The following is a 17656-nucleotide window of genomic DNA, read 5'->3' as shown; positions in this document are numbered from 1 at the left end:
TAATAAATTAATTATACGCGATATAATTTGACGACCGGTCTAGCCTAGTGGGTAGTGACCCTGCCTATGAAGCCGATGGTCCTGGGTTCGAATCCCGGTAAGGGCATTTATTTGTATGATGAACACAGATATTTGTTCCTAGGTCATGGATGTTTTCTATGTATTTAAGTATTTGTTTTGTATATTATATATACAGTATATATATCGTTGCCTGAGTACCCACAACACAAGCTTTCTTGAGCTTACCGTAGGACTTAGTTAATTTGTGTAAGAATGTCCCTATAATATTAATTAATTTATTTTATTTATAATCCCATTCCATAGTTTTATTTCATAGCTAACTTTAAGCTATTGCTAACCATAAAATGCTATACCGTAAAGTGGGGTGCGTAGGTGCAAAACTGACATTCAAACCCCTATAACATTATATTTTTACATATGCAAACTGAATGGTGTATATAATAAGTGTTCCGGACGTTTGTATCTTAGTTTTTATTTTATTTTGGGTAGTTCCATTTCATAACTTTGACGATAAAGAGGAAATCCCACCTCACCCCGAAGTCCCTATTTGGAGTGAGTTGGGTTTTCATACAAAGGTGATTTTGGAAGATTGTTGGATCGATTTTTTTTATTATGAGTATTACTATAGCTCCATTTTAAATTGGAATACATTATTTTTGTAGCAGTAGCCTTTAATAACCATCTCACCCCCCTGGCAACCCTTCTCTCCCCATTCATAACCCAACTCTCCCCGCGAACTCTACTCACCCCATTTTACGGTATATACCTGATATAATGTCTATAGTTTATAAAATTCTCAAGGGTGCATTCCATTGGGGATTCTACCCTTTTAAAATTCTAGTATTCAATAGACAAAATTATTAGCAAAACGTGTTTTACTTCCGGTAAAAATGGCTGTTCGCAAAAACAATACGAATACAACATGGCGCCAACATGAATGACAGATGCTTTGCTATTGAAATATACAGGGTGGTACAATAGGGTATTCGACTGTATTTAAAATAAATACGGTTTTCACCTGAAAACCGCATGAAAATCCGTTCAGTACATAGATGTAAGTAAATTGAGGTAGATATGGTACCAGGCGCACGATTGTGAGCCATTAAATATAGGTTCCGGAACCTATATTTAGTTAGGCGTATGGGTGACGCCAACCTGTCAAGCTGTCAAAATCGTTGGATCAATTTTTAATTTTGTCAACTATGAACGTCACACGTCTACATAAATAAAAGGTCATTGGTTCAGTAGTTTAACAAATAATACACCTAAACCTTCATCAAGAATCCCTGTATAGATACCAGTACGGCTACCACCAGTTTTGACATTGACGTAACGCTTACGTAACTTACTTTCTATGCATCTCGCTCGTACTGGCATATTAGTGCAAGCGAGATGTACAGAAAGTAAATTACGTAGACGTGAGCGTTATGTCAACGTCAAAACTGGTGGTAGCCGTACAGGTGTATAGTTTGTTAAGGTTTTGTGTAACTCGTGTGAAACCGGGACGGGTCGCTAGTATGTAGATATGAAATGGAAATATGTATTTATATATTTTATATACTTACATAGAAAACACCCATATATGACTCAGGAACAAATATATAAAACACGTGTCGAGTGGTGGTGGTTATATTTGTATGCGTATTTATTTTTCGGTGGGAGGGTGGGAACATTAATTGCCTGTGAAAATAAGAAAGTAAGTATAACGGGTTAGCACTGATTGACTAGCAATATTTTGGTTTTAATCAAATATATGTGTTCATCACACAAATAAATGCCCTTACCGGGATTCGAACCCGGGACCATCGGCTTCATAGGCAAGGTAGGCCAGACTATAACGATTCTTTGCTGTAGTTTGGAGACTCTGGGTTACACAAAGCGGAAAGCCTATCACATTCAAAGCACTAAACAGCTACAGAGGGAATATTCAGAGCATCCTGTATAGCGGCAGGAGGGCCGCGGTGTGTAATTATAGTCCTAATTACTCCGAACCACAGGCCGCGAAAAAAGTACAGTTGGCGTTAAAATATACCGCAAAGAAATAAAGTTCAAATAGCCTCAACTGTACATAGACTTCGCAATGCATTTGTAGCTATTTTTATTAAGTCAATGGAAAACAAGCATGTAGTCTAAAATTATAATTATGACTTCCAAAAATTTACAAGATACAAGATATTTATTCATAAACAATGTCAATTGTGTTTTGTTGTTTTTAAAACGGTTACTGAAGACTCTTAAGGATGACTTACACTAGACCGGGCCGCGGCCGGGCCGGAGCTTCCGGTGCTTCGTTTTCTATGGAAACCACGTGATCAACGATCAGCCGTCATAGAAAATGAGGTGTCGGTCTAGCGTGAGTCATCCTTAAAAACGTATTTAAGGTTGATGAAATATAAACTGAGCCGATCTCTGAAACAAGTTTGTACAAACTGAAATAAATGTCATATACTAAGAAAAAATTACCAAGGCCTCCAGTGCCTCAGGTTGGAATCGAACCAGCGTCCTCTGCTATCGCGGCAGGTGCCTGTGCCAATCGGCCACCGGGCCACAGCGGCATAGGTCGAATTTTTCCAAGTATAGCACTTCTTACTGAATAGTGTATAGGAAAATTAAACAAAAGTCCTCTCCTTCACGATTTTCGTCGACATCTCTTCTAAATACCTAAAACTGGTATGGATGTGTTCCTCGTGGTCTCTAGAATACGAATTGACCGGTTTTAGTTTATGGAAGGGGGAACAGGTCGAATAAAAGGGGGGGTGGGGGGGGGAAAGTGGGCGGCCGACCAGCATTGATATTTGTTCACATCCGAGTCCTATGGGGCCGATCGGTTCATGTGAGGTGTCGTTTGAAAGAGTATTAAAAGTGCTATTATTGTTTCATAATAACCGTAGTCATAACTGTAGTCGTTTACAAAATATTTTAAAATATATGATTTTTTACCGTGCATGGATGGCATAAGTACTGACAAAACATGCGTCTAACTCAATAAATTATAACTTTACCGCAATTAACGTTCTTACAAAATATACGAGAAATTTCATTAGCTTTCCAGAAACATAAGTTTTATTGGTGTATGATATTATATAACCAAGTAATGACGAATTTTGTTCAGCATGGGTCACTACGCACCATCACGTAAATGGCGGGCGACCGACCTCAACTGTTCATTATTTCTCGGGTTCTATTTTACTGATCAATTGGTGATCAATACCATTAGAAAGAATATTAAACGTACTATAATTTGTTTCTAACTCAATAGATTATAACATTACCGCAATAAATGTTTTCAAAATATACGGAAAATTTTATGAGGTATCTAAAAATATAAGTTTTATTGCTGTATAATGTTGTATAACTAAGTAATCATGAATTTTGTTCAGCATGGGTACTGTGCACCGTCACGTAAATGGAGCCCGGCCATCGTTGAGTTTTCATTATATTCCCGGTTCTATTTTTCTGATACTTGGTGGATATCATTTGCAAGCATATTAAATTTTCTGTGAATACTCGATTGTTTGAAATCTGAGGCCCAAAATTAACCATTTTAAAAATATTAAAGAAAATGTTTAATTTTGTTTTACCTAAGAGGTTTGCTTAGTCACTGAAATAATTTGAGAAGGAGATAATGTAGTAAATATAGCGTGAAATTTTTAGAATAAAATCAACAAACTATTTATTAACTTTCCAAAAATATTGTTTAGTTACCGTACAATTATAAATATATATGTAAGCCAAGACCAATTTCGCCAAGCAAGCAAACAAACACACGGCGCGGCGAGCGCCTGGTAGACCAGCAGCATTCTATTATTGTTTGACAGTACATAATAATACAGTATAATGTAAGTATCCAAAATGTGAGGTTCTGTTATAAAATATCGATATAAATGATGGTTTATTTGCTTTGTCTTTTATCACAGGAAACTTAAGTATGTTTTGACAAAAGCCCAGTTCTAGGTTCATAACATTGTTAAGTTCGTAGCTTTCATGATTGCAAGACCACTGCATATAAAGTACTTAATATCTGTGTTGTTATTTGACTCACATCTACACGTAAAACGTTTTCAACCCCACTCCGTAATTAATAATTTAAAATCACCTTGAGATCTGAGGCTTGTGGCGCTTTAAAGGGATATTTGTCGCCGGCACGCTCCAGGATGCAAAATAAGTGACTACTATTTGAGTAGCAGCGTAGGTCCACATAGGTGATAGTTTCAGCTTTAGATGGTAAATTAGCATTTATGGTCAATATTTGTAATAGGCACTCAAGAAGGTAATTGCACGTTGTTTTTATTTGCCACTATCTACTTTCGTTGCATTTTTGTAAGCTTACAATCTGATAACTTGAAGTAAAATCTAATGGCGAGTAAATAAAAACAAGTAATTATTTTAGTGCACTGATGCCGGCGTTATCTGCGGATTTATTTTGGCGAAATTAATATACTGTAAATAAATATACTGTCAAGAACTAGGTACATATATGTATTATTAAAACAAAATTTTAAAGGGCCTCTGATTCTTTGCAAATTTATCTTAATGCAATATATTTTTATTTGTGGTCTACCACATTTAATTTTGGAAACAGTGAACAATAACTATCCGTGAATTCCGGTTTTAAGTATAGTAATAGTAACATTAGGTCAATATTGAGTAAAATATTTATATTTATTTACTATTTTATTGCTAGTCCGTCCGCACGGACTAGCAAGCGCAGCGTAGGACGTCCACCCACAAGATGGACAGACGATCTTGTTAAGGTCGCCGGAAGACGCTGGATACGGGTCGCTTCCAACCGGCACGTATGGAGGCCCAAGGGGAGGCCTATGTTCAGCAGTGGACGTCTTATGGCTGAGATGATGATGACTATTTTATTTTGCTGTCTAATTTATAGTTTTTGCTTACCTATTGATTCATTGGCGTTTGGCATTGTAGTTTTAGCTTATAGGTATGACTCTATTGACAGTTATGAGATTAGAGAGTACTACGGTATTTAAATAACGCTCGTCTGTAACTACATGATCTTAAATCTATAATAGCGACCCATAACTTCTCGTTTCGACTGTAAGTCATACAAGAGAGTTAAGTAGCGATTGCGATATAAGAGGCTATAAGTAGAAGACTTTATCACGCGTTTAGAAACTTAAGTGCAAATTGCAGATTATTACGCATATAGATGTTAAGGTTGTTAAATTCACTTTGAGCTATAAGCTATAACACTAGCAGCTTAACATGCATTATAGCGCCCAAAACAGCTACTGTAGATCTTAAATCTTTAGATAAACCTTTTAAACACTTTTATGTCACCAGAGCCTGTAAAACTAAGACTAAATATGTAGCTATTCTAGAGCCAGGCTATGTCTTTAGGTAAGAAAATAGGTGCTAATTGTCGCCTAATTGTTTGTTGGGATTTATATGACGGTTCGCAGTGACCCATGCTGAACAAAATTCATTATTACTTGGTTATATAATATCAAACACTAATAAAACTTATGTTTTTGGAAAGCTTATGAAATGTCTCGTATATTTTGTAATTACATTAATAGCGGTAAAGTTATAACTTATTGAGTTAGAAGCATGTTTTAGCAGTACTCATGTGCATGCACGGTAAAAAATCATATGTTTTCAATTATTTTGAAAATGACTAAAGTTATGACTACAGTTATTGAAAACCAAATATACAGTGAAACCTGGATAAGTGAGACTTCAAGGGACGAGCAGATTTATCTCACTTAAAGAGGTATTCCACTTACCCAGGCTCTCAGTTAGCCAGGTACAAATAAATTTCTGTCTCATTTACAGAGGGCCCCATTAATAGAGGTGAGAATAGAGGATGGATTTCAGTTATAGAGGTGGTTAATAAGGTATTAGGTAATTATCTTTAAAAATAAATAAGGTAAAATAATCCTTGTCCCTAAATATTTTTTAAGTCTGTTAATTATTTCTTTAAATTTATTTTGAATGATTTTATCTTCAAATGATAGTTTTTTTTTTCAATTAGATTTGATACGGACTTCATTGCCTCTTAGAAAATTATTAACTGAAAATGTGTTTATTCGTGTTACTTATCAAGATTTCAGCTTTCGTTTTGATAGTTTTAACTACATAAAGTACCTAACTAAATGAAACTTGAAGTCTTTTAGACACAATTAAGCAAATGCGGAATTTATGGATAGACTAAGAGTTACTTAGTAAGAATACGGAAACTGATCAATAGAGTCCAAGTTAGAGAGGTCATAGACTGACTTTATCTCAGATACACAGGCCAATTCTTATACTATTCTAAAAAAACAACTAGGAAAATGTAATCTTATAAATATAGTCTCAGTAAAAGAGGTAAAATATACTCTCTGTCTCAATTATAGAGGTAAATCTGAATATAAATCACAACGACTAATCTCAGTTATAGAGGTTCATTTTATCTCACTAACAGAGGTAATTCAGTGCTAAAGTGCCGGGACCGCACCATGAGTCCCAGCTATAGAGGTTTCTCACTTATCCAGGTCCCACTTAACCAGGTTTCACTGTAGTACGTTTAATATTCTTTCAAATGGTATCTATCACCAACTGATCAATAAAATAGAACCCGAGAAATAATGAAAAGTTGACGCCGGTCGCCCGCCATTTACGTGACAGCGCTTAGTGACCCATGCTGAACAAAATTCGTAATTACTTGGTTATATAATATCATACACCAATAAAACTATATTTTTTCACCACACCAGCACGGAAAGGCTTACTTTGCACTTTAAAAACTGATAGCAAAGTTGCATTTTATTCACATGTGAGACAAAGTAATCAAATGAAAATTTTGAGTTGGTTTCTTATGTTTGCTGGTAGAAATGACTTTTAAATGATGATTATGGATGATAAATTTTTAATTACATTCATTTGGATTTGATTTTGTTTGATATTTTACATTTAATATTTGCTTCAGGTTGGTGTGGTGAAAAATTTTGTGTTTCACTCGGGGGCAAATTTTGTTTAACCCTCGTGCTTTGAAACCCTCGCAACGCTCAAGATTCCATTTTGCGAACCACTCGCTATGCTCGTGGTTCAATTTTGGAATCTTTCGCTTGCTCGGGTATCAATATTAGCACGAGCAGTTAAACAACAACTTTGCCCCCTTGTAAAACAAATAACTATTGGAAAGCTAATTAAATTATACGTACATTTTGTAAGAATTATTAGAATTATTATTGTATTATTAGAGTAAAGTTATAATTTATTGAGTTAGATGCATATTTTATCAGTACGTATGCCATCCATGCACGGTAAAAAAATCATATATTTTAAAATATTTTGTAAATTACTAAAGTTATGACTACAGTTATTAAAACCAATTATAGTACGTTTAATAACCTTTCAAATAGTACCTATCACCAATTGATCAAAAAAATAAGAACCCGAGAAATAATGAAAACTTGACGGCGGTCGCCCGCCATTTACGTGACTGTGCGTAGTGACCCATGCTGAACAAAATTCGTTATTACTTGGTTATATAATATCATACACCAATAAAACTTATGTTTTTGGTAAGCTAATGAAATATCTCGTATATTTTGTAATAAAATAATTGCGGTATAATTGTAATTTATTAAGTTAGAAGCATATTTAATCAGTACTTATGCTATCCATGCACGGTAAAAAATCAAATATTCTAAAATATTTTGTAAACGACTACAGTTATGACTACGGTTATTATAAAACAATAATAGCACGTTTAATACTCTTTCAAACGACACCTCACACGAACCGATCGGTCCCATAGGACTCAAGATGTGAACAAATATCAATGATGGTCGGCCGCCATCTTTGCCCCCCTTTTTTTCGACCCGTCCCCCCCTCCATAAACTAAAACCGGTCAATTCGTATTCTAGAGATCACGAGGAACACATCCATACCAGTTTTAGGTATTTAGAAGAGATGTCGACGACTTTTTTCAAAACAGGCCGGTTTCCTCCAGTCTAGAAGGCTTATTTTGACAAGATATCCCATTTTCTACTATTACAAAAACTAGAGTCCGTTGGAGTGCATGGAAATCTCTTGCGCTGGGTTACATCTTATCTTCGCGATCGTAGTCAGGCAGTGGCAGTCAAAGGCTTTTGTTCCAGTTTTATCCCTGTATCTTCTGGCGTCCCCCAAGGTTCGCATTTGGGACCCTTGTTCTTCAATATTTTTATAAACGACGTTACTTCAGTTTTTAAATCGTCTACCTGCTTACTTTATGCAGATGATAAAAAAATATTCAAAGTAGTTAAAAATAAAGATGACTGTCTTGCATTACAGGCTGATTTAACACGATTGTATAATTATTGTCAAAAAAATTACCTACATTTAAACACATAAAAATGTAATATTATAACTTTTACAAGAAAACGACAGGTTATAGAATTCAATTACCATTTAAATAATGAAATAATACGTAGAGTCTCTAATGTTAAGGATTTAGGCATACATTTAGACAGCAAATTATTATTCAGCAACCATATAGAGAACATAACAAATCGGGCATACAGGCTACTCGGCTTTGTTTTAAGAACCACTAAAGAGTTCAAAGAGGCTGATACTTTACGGATGTTGTTTAACTCTTTAGTCAGGCCAGTTCTCGAATACGGATCCACCGTTTGGAATCCTAGCTATAAATGTTACATCAACTGCATTGAGGCAATCCAGAAAAAACTAAGTAAACATTTAAAATATAAAGCCTACAAATCTAATCAACCGCCAAACGTCGGAAATTTGGTTTCGCTCGAAGGTCGGCGCACATTAAAGGATCAAACTTTTGACATTGGAAATGTCTTTTCGTTCGCTCCAGTATACGGTCCGATTTCACGAAAAAGTGCGATCCCCTTATATCTCGGAAAGTTGTGAAGATATGATATTAAAAAATAGGCTCAAAAGACGCATAATCACGAGAGCTGTAAGGTGCAATAATAATTATTCGAGAAAGTCAAAAACAAAAAAAGTTATGGTCGAAATAGTGAAAATAAAATTCAATTTTTTCCGAATTTTTGATTTTGGTGCTCGATAATTTGGAAACGAAGAATGATATCAAAAATTTGAGAAAAACGGCTCTGGACAATTTAGTCAGCTACAATTTGAGCCTAAAACAAAGACGATCGGGTTAAGGGTTTGCCCTGTAGCCTAACCTTAAAATAGTCAAAAAGTCAGAACGACATTTTTCATAGGACATTTATGACTTCATGTTTCGCAGAGTTCGTTATCGGTGTTTGTTGTGAATTATCGGGATTATGACGGCAGAATAACACTTGCACTGCGTGGGCTTTCAAAATCGCTGCAGATTTTTCTTGGTCTAACTCTATCTATCCTGTTTGAGACGGGCGTAGATAACGCACTATTCGACAATCTATGCATTCTTGTGGTGGTGGAAATAGAAATAGAGGCAGAGGTAGAGGGAGTGGGAGAGGGAGAGGGAGAGGGAGAGGGAGAGGGAGAGGGAGAGGGAGAGGGAGAGGGAGAGGGAGAGGGAGAGGGAGAGGGAGAGGGAGAGGGAGAGGGAGAGGGAGAGGGAGAGGGAGAGGGAGAGGGAGAGGGAGAGGGAGAGGGAGAGGGAGAGGGAGAGGGAGAGGGAGAGGGAGAGGGAGAGGGAGAGGGAGAGGGAGAGGGAGAGGGAGAGGGAGAGGGAGAGGGAGAGGGAGAGGGAGAGGGAGAGGGAGAGGGAGAGGGAGAGGGAGAGGGAGAGGGAGAGGGAGAGGGAGGGGGAGGGGGAGGGGGAGGGGGAGAGGGAGAGGGAGAGGGAGAGGGAGAGGGAGAGGGAGAGGGAGAGGGAGAGGGAGAGGGAGAGGGAGAGGGAGAGGGAGAGGGAGAGGGAGAGGGAGAGGGAGAGGGAGAGGGAGAGGGAGAGGGAGAGGGAGAGGGAGAGGGAGAGGGAGAGGGAGAGGGAGAGGGAGAGGGAGAGGGAGAGGGAGAGGGAGAGGGAGAGGGAGAGGGAGAGGGAGAGGGAGAGGGAGAGGGAGAGGGAGAGGGAGAGGGAGAGGGAGAGGGAGAGGGAGAGGGAGAGGGAGAGGGAGAGGGAGAGGGAGAGGGAGAGGGAGAGGGAGAGGGAGAGGGAGAGGGAGAGGGAGAGGGAGAGGGAGAGGGAGAGGGAGAGGGAGAGGGAGAGGGAGAGGGAGAGGGAGAGGGAGAGGGAGAGGGAGAGGGAGAGGGAGAGGGAGAGGGAGAGGGAGAGGGAGAGGGAGAGGGAGAGGGAGAGGGAGAGGGAGAGGGAGAGGGAGAGGGAGAGGGAGAGGGAGAGGGAGAGGGAGAGGGAGAGGGAGAGGGAGAGGGAGAGGGAGAGGGAGAGGGAGAGGGAGAGGGAGAGGGAGAGGGAGAGGGAGAGGGAGAGGGAGAGGGAGAGGGAGAGGGAGAGGGAGAGGGAGAGGGAGAGGGAGAGGGAGAGGGAGAGGGAGAGGGAGAAAATAAAAACTTATACAGAGAAACATAAAAAAGAAAAAGTGCCACGAAATGGTCTCACCTCAGCATGTTGCTGGCGGCTGCTAGCAGATAGCTGATGCTGAACCCTGGCAGTACCTAGTGGAGCTCGGGTTTAATACAACATAAACACACGCTGTTTTGGTCATCGGACTCGTCTCGATGAGCACTTAGGAGAGTAGTACCCAAGATAGAGCTGATGCTGAACCCTGGTTGTACCTAGCGGAACTCAGGTTTGGTGCAACATAGGCACACGCTGTTTTGGACACCCGATTCGTCATGATGAGCACATGGTAGAGCATTACCCAAGATAGCTGATGCTGAACCCTGGTAGTACCTATTGGAACTCAGGTTTGGTGCAACATAGACAAACGCTGTTATGGTCATCTCTCGTCGCGTCAAACTGCTGTCAAGAAAATTTCATATCTTGCAGCAAATGGGCCGCTGCCGATCTTCGGCTTCGACTTCTCGAGTTGACTACGGATTTGCCGTGTAATAATTTTCTTGTACTTTGAACATTAATATATCCTGCTTATTAATCGAAAAATGAAATATGTACCTATACTTATGCGCCACGGCGACAATTATTCAAACTTGGATACGCGTGTGGAAATTTTGCAATTTGTTTGTTCACATGCGTTATGTCCAGGATACTTGTGTTAGTCTAAGAATAAAATAATTATCATTCAACGTTGCAGTTTTATTTTGTAACTTTTTCCTTATCCAGACTTTCTCGTCGCTCAGCTACAATATTTTTTCGAATTCCGTAGATTCATTTCCAATGTGCTCGATAGTCGTGTGAGGCACGAAATCTGTGAATTTTTTATATAAAATTTTGACAAATCATATTGACTCCCCTTATTTAATAAATAAAATTAATTTTAGAACTCCTCGTTTGAACACACGACATCACAAACTCTTTCACATCCCCTTTACGCGAAAAAAATACAAAGCGAATTCCTTCATTGATAAAGCGTGCAAGTGTAATAATAATCTTTTCTCACACATTGATATGTTTAACATTCCGTTAGTTAAGTTTAAGCATGAGGTTCTTAGTACTTTGAATACTTAATGTTTAGAATATTTTAACTTTTAACTGATTTTTTTTTTCTCATTATTCTCCTTTATTTTTAAATTCATTAACAATGCCGACAAATGTTTGTTTGCTCTGTGGATATTCTAGTTGTTATTCCGTTGTTTATTTTTTGTATACGTGTTAGTAGTTAGTGGCAACTTCACTGGTTCATGTATTGAATAATATTAATATCTGTAAGTATTATTGTACCGTTTGTGCCCAAATAAACATTAAAACATTAAAACATTATGGCGCCCCCTGGCCATCCTTAAGGTAGAACAGACAGGTGGAGGTAAGGTAAGGTAGAATAATTTAATTTGTTCTAATACTTCTAATAGTAAGTTTGTACAAGATCGGCTCATTATATTTCGTCAACTTTACCCCCGGGACAGAGAAAAGGAAGAATGACATAAAGTCTCCCTTCATCACCAAAACACGACTTCCCGTACATTTGACAGCGTACAAATATTCATAAGCGCGGTTTCGGCTACCATCTCACAAGATATAATTATAAAGTAGTATGCCCCGTAGCTAAACTGCAATTAAAAATGCTGTGGGTGTGTCAACTAACTGTTCAGCTATGCTACGTAGCTACACTACGTATCATTAAGTTTTATGTCGTTTTTAGAAGTCACTGAAGCTTTGGATGGTCTCTTACTTTCCCAACTTTCTCAAAAAAATGTAAAGACACGTGTAGGGTCCGTTGAACTTGATATACCTATGACAATTCTGTACCTCTAGAGTAAATTTCATTCTATAGTGTGACGTGACATACACGTTTGCGTACAGTGTCATTTTGTATAGAATTCTGAGTTTCCAAAACGTTCAAAATCCCATAAAAAATGAAACTTAATGCAAACTCGTACGTCATGACACGCTATCGAATCAAAATTATATCCCATCCTATAGACATCGCGACTTCTATAGACTTTTTATAGTAGGTAAACGGGACTAGAGTTAGACCAAGAAAAGTCTGCATCGATTTTGATAGCTAGCCCACGCAGTGCAAGTGGTATTTATACGTCATAATTTCATAGAACGTTTAAAGTAACACTTGCACTGCGTGAGCTATCAAAATCACTGCAGACTTTTCTTGGTCTAACTCTAATTAAGTTAAATTACCTCAGACGTTTCGAGTCGAGGACACTACATTACTTGATACATGATGCAACAATTTTGAGGCAAATATCTCTTTACTGGGTAATAATTGCCACGACTCTTTTCATTGTATGGGTCGCGGCCATTAGACCATAGACTTATATTTTTAGAATTGAATATTTAGAAACCCGATTTGTCCTTTTAACTGAGCGTTTCTTTTATTTTTTGCCATTTTATATATTGTGACTTTTTTGCCACTTTTGTGTTATTTCTAGTCAGGATCGCGAGCCCTTTTCGTTCTTATAGGAGAAAAAAAGTGTCCTAAAATTTCCAAACTTTCATTTTTGTTACGGCCATACAAAGTGTATGGGTAAATGGAAAATAGGAAAAAAAACTCTGGGACATTTTTTTATCTCATTATGATCGAAAGAGCTCGTGATTCTGAGTAGAAATAACACAAAAGTGGCAAAAAACGTGACAATAAATAAAAATGGCAAAAAATAAAAGAAACGCTCATGAAACATGACATAACTTTTATTACTAACAAAAGGCTATATTCGACAAAGTCATATGGAAAACTGGATACACTGCATTGAATATCCGTTTTTAAATACGCCCTGCGAATCGAACTCTACAACCGACCGTTCAATTATACCTCTACATAACTACATATATAACTAATACCGTAATTACGTATGGTGGAATTTCTTTTCGCGATTCCCACGTTTCGCTCGGAATAAATAAAATACGAAGGATTTTGGTTTTTACTTTCCAAAGATAAATGTGGGGTGCGTTAGATGATAATGGTTAAAATTATATTAATATCGGTTTATTTATAACTTAATTTAACCAATTTATTTATTAAAGAACTGTCATACTTCATCTTAACCCTCTCACACATTTTATTGTATGATTAATTTGTTCGCGTCTATTCTTTAGAGATCGCAAAGTTAAGATCAAGAAAAGCTAATTTTTGAACAACAATATTTTGTTGTTCTGTAATGTGTAGGTGCTTTCGATCTTAATAGGAGAAAATGGGATTTTTATTATTATGGGATTGTACGTTTTTGTGTATATTATTAGTACATTACGATACAAGTGCGAAAATAAGGAAATTCTCAACGAGTGGCGATAGATTGAAACACGACCGAAGGGAGTGTTTTCAATCGACACGAGTTGCGAATTACGTTTTCACACGTGTACAACGTTTTACAGTACATATGGCCCTTTAAATTTTTCACATATAGGCAGTGTCCTTAATCCCGCCCTAGGGTGGTAAAGTTATAAAGTAGCACCGTACATATAATGCTCTTTTAAATTTTTTACATAGGCACGTATTGTCCTTAATCCCGCTCTAGGGCCGTAAAGCAGCACCATATGTACTGTAATAATTGTTACTTATTACATATAATATCAATTTCAAACTCTTGTTAGTTGCTTGACTTACATGACATATATCCACAATATAACACATTTGCTAGAACAAATTCAAACCAATTTCTCATTCACAAAATCCCTTTAATAAAATTCCAACATGGCTACCTATTTATTACCCAGGAAATCAAAATGGCGGAAAGAAATAACCGCTTATTAGCATGGAAATGATCATTAAGCATTGAGTAGAAAATTATTGGCGTTCCAGTTCACTTGATGTGTAGTTTTCTTGTGTCGTATGGAGAAAGGAATTAAACCTGTAATGCGAATGTCCCAGTGTTGGACACTGTACCAATTGTTGCCTTCAAATAGAGGTAACAAAAGGGCTGTTAACTATAATACTTGGACCTTACTTACCTCTCGTTGTAAGCGACTAAATTTCAAAGACAGTTCTCAATATGGCAGGTTTTTTTTGTATGTTATCTGATTTCTCATCTATTTATTGTTCTGATATATGTTTTTAAGCATTTATCTATATTTTATCTATAATATATAACCGTCGTCTACTATTCACAATACAAGCCTTACTGAGATTACTGTGAAACTAAATTATTATCTTATCCTATCTAGGTTGATTTGTGTAAGATTGTCCGGTAATATTTATTTTTAAAGACCCGTTTAAGAAAATTGTTTTCTTTTCTTTTAGCTGCTACATGCATTGTCACAATTAACAGTTTAACACTACATAATAACGTACCTATATCTTATTATATTGTCGAACAAATCATTTTGTCAGTTGTAACAAAATATTTTGTTAAAAACTTACCCCCCCTCTTGACCCTTGTACAAAATTATTAAAATTTACCTCCCTGAGTTAGTATCCCTACTATTGATAAATCGCAAAAAAATCTCACTCACTCACTTCACCCACGGAACTCTAGATCACAATAAATCACGCATGAGTTACGGCCCGGGATAGCGGGTTCAAGTCCCGACGTAACCACAGCCCGTGGGCCAGAATTAGCCACAATTAAATACGGATCCAAAATCTACGGCCAAATTGGGCCAGTTCTCGTTTTATTGAGTTTGATGATAGTGGAGAATGATTATGATAATAATATGTGGAAATAATAAAAGTATAAAAATCTTATTGTCTAAGTAGTTGATATTTTAGCTTTCTTCTCCTTCTACAAGTGCCATCTCCGTCCGGAGGTCGGCGACTATATGTCTATATGTCTCTCTATGTTCAGTCATGCGAATTAGTCCATCTATGCTCTTCACTTTTAACCAGTCTCTTATATTTTCAGTCCATGATGTGCGCCTTCTACCACGGCCACGCTTTCCTTAAATTTTTCCTTCAATTATTAATTTCAGTAGGTTGTATTTATTGTTTCTATATATATGTCCAAAATATGCTGCTTTCCTCTTCTTTATTGTTGACATTACTTCTAAGCCTTTTTTCATGATTTCCAAAACTGTGACATTTTAGCTTTGGTCGTATAAAAAAGTCAAGATATTTTTTTTTCTTAAATTAAATAAGTAAACACTTTATTGTACCTAGGTACGAATAAGAAATATTTTACATTACATATGGTGCTACTTTATCGCCCCAGGGCATATGTTTTGTAAAACGAAGAATTGCTCGTTAAAAGGTACATATAAGATTCGCTAAACAACATTAAGCTTCCAACTTATTTATTAATATTTTTAAAACATAATAAAAACACTTAAATTAAAAACTTATAAATAAAAAATTTACCTAAGTCGTAGTCGCTCGGTAGGGTGCCCAGAAGGCTGGCCGCATTGCCCCGCTGGATGGCAATGCTGATACGCTGGGCAAAATATTGGCCAGCCCTCTGGTTACCAGAAGTCTCTATGAGGCGCTTTGACAGCTCCTCATAGAGTCCCTGTCCCCACGGCCCTAAAACATTGAAAACGAATACTTTTACTTACAACTTTACATGGAAATTTAAAACAAACCCGTTTTTAGAAATTTAGGGCCTTTAAAAAAAGCGGCCAAGTGCGAGTCGGACTCGCCCATGAAGGGTTCCGTAGCAGCAAGTAAGATAATAAAATTGCGGATTACGATTTATGACGTATTAAAAAAAAACTACTTACTAGATCTCGTTCAAACCAATTTTCGGTGGAAGTTTGCATGGTAATGTACATCATATATGTTTTTTAGTTTTATCATTCTCTTATTTTAGATGTTACAGGGGGGGGGGCACATTTTACCACTTTGTAAGTGTCTCTCGCGCAAACTATTCAGTTTAGAAAAAAATGATATTAGAAACCTCAATATCATTTTTGAAGACCTATCCACCCCACACGTATGGTTTTGAGTTTCAGTTCTATTAGTATGGGGAACCCCCAAAAGTTATTGTTTTTTTTTCTATTTTTGTGTGAAAATCTTAATGCGGTTCACATAATACATCTACTTACCAAGTTTCAACAATATAGTTCTTATACTTTCGGAAAAAAGTGGCTGTGACATACGGACGGACAGACAGACAGACAGACGTGACGAATCCATAAGGATTCCGTTTTTTGCCATTTGGCTACGGAACCCTAAAATCCTAATAAAAGTATCTTATACAATTATGATTTCAACAATGTCCCATTGGTCTGTTTTTCTATTACTATCATGTCTATAATTACGAGAGGACATTTTTCATGTATTTAAAGTAACACTCGTGCATCTTAGGTATACGTTCGAGTCAGGTGACCGCAGCTAACAACTGATTGTACACTTTGAGGCACGACTTGGGTCAACAAGTTTTTAAGGTGCCGTAGGTTCAGAGAGCGGTTTTAAGGGCCACTGATTAACATTCCGGCGGACGGTATCGGCCTGTCAGTTGTTGGGAACTATCAAATTTTTGTTCTAACTGACAGGCCGATACCGTCCGTCGGACTGTTAATCAGTGGGTCCCTTTACCGCTTTTTAAATCTCTATACGGTTGCCAGGAATTAGCATTCTTGAGGATGTTTCCTAGTGACTTCATTCTCCATTCTTCTCTTCTTTTCTCCATAGTAAAAAATCACGAACATAGGTCTAAAACGCACTTTAAATATTTGTAACAATTTACATACAAAAGCTAAAAATACGTTAAAGGATGACTCACGTTAGACCGGGCCGTATTTAGAAGTTTAATTTTTTCACAGCTTCATGGGTCTATAGATCTGGTATTAATTTCAACTCGATACCTTGAGAGACTTTTGACAGACAGAGGGACGGACGGATGGACAGACAAATGGACAACAAAGTGACCCGTTTTTTCCCTTTATAAGCAAATATTTGGTGACCATCTTACACAGGTCGACCTAGCCCCAAACTAAGCAAAGCTTGTACTATGGGTACCTACTATAAGGCGACAATATACATACGTATATAGATAAATGCATAAGCACCCATGACTCAGGAACAAATATCTGTGTTCATCACACAATTAAGTCCGCCATTTGTACATTTTATTTGTATTTTGTGCAATAAAGCTTAAATAAATAAATAAATAAATAAATAAATGCCCTTACCGAGATTCGAACCCGGGACCATCGACTTCATCAGGGTCACTACCCACTATGCCAGACCGGTCGTAAAGGTACGAAATCCTAAAAACAAATTGAAAAAATGAAGACAGATGATACTTATTAGTAATTTCA

At 37.3% G+C, this 17656-nt stretch overlaps 2 long non-coding RNA genes across 3 annotated transcripts in view; one reads left to right on the top strand and one right to left on the bottom strand.

Moving 5' to 3' along the window:
• Positions 1 to 8259, bottom strand: part of LOC134802881 (uncharacterized) — a 77907-nt gene extending 69648 nt beyond the window's left edge. The window contains exon 1 of the long non-coding RNA XR_010145885.1: positions 8240 to 8259. This is a non-coding gene — a long non-coding RNA (uncharacterized LOC134802881). The remainder of the gene's footprint in view (positions 1 to 8239) is intronic.
• LOC134802884 (uncharacterized) overlaps positions 1 to 16338 on the top strand; it is a 128895-nt gene extending 112557 nt beyond the window's left edge. Inside the window, exon 3 of one of the 2 annotated variants that reach the window (XR_010145887.1) lies at positions 16055 to 16338. This is a non-coding gene — a long non-coding RNA (uncharacterized LOC134802884). The remainder of the gene's footprint in view (positions 1 to 16054) is intronic. The other variant, XR_010145888.1, reaches the window with a different exon arrangement.
• The last annotated feature ends 1318 nt before the right edge of the window (positions 16339 to 17656 follow it).

The sequence above is a fragment of the Cydia splendana genome, chromosome 25, assembly GCF_910591565.1.
Source record: "Cydia splendana chromosome 25, ilCydSple1.2, whole genome shotgun sequence".
Taxonomy (NCBI): Eukaryota; Metazoa; Arthropoda; class Insecta; order Lepidoptera; family Tortricidae; genus Cydia; species Cydia splendana.
The sequence above is the reverse complement of the archived record's forward strand: the minus strand, read 5'-3'. Positions and strand labels throughout refer to the sequence as shown.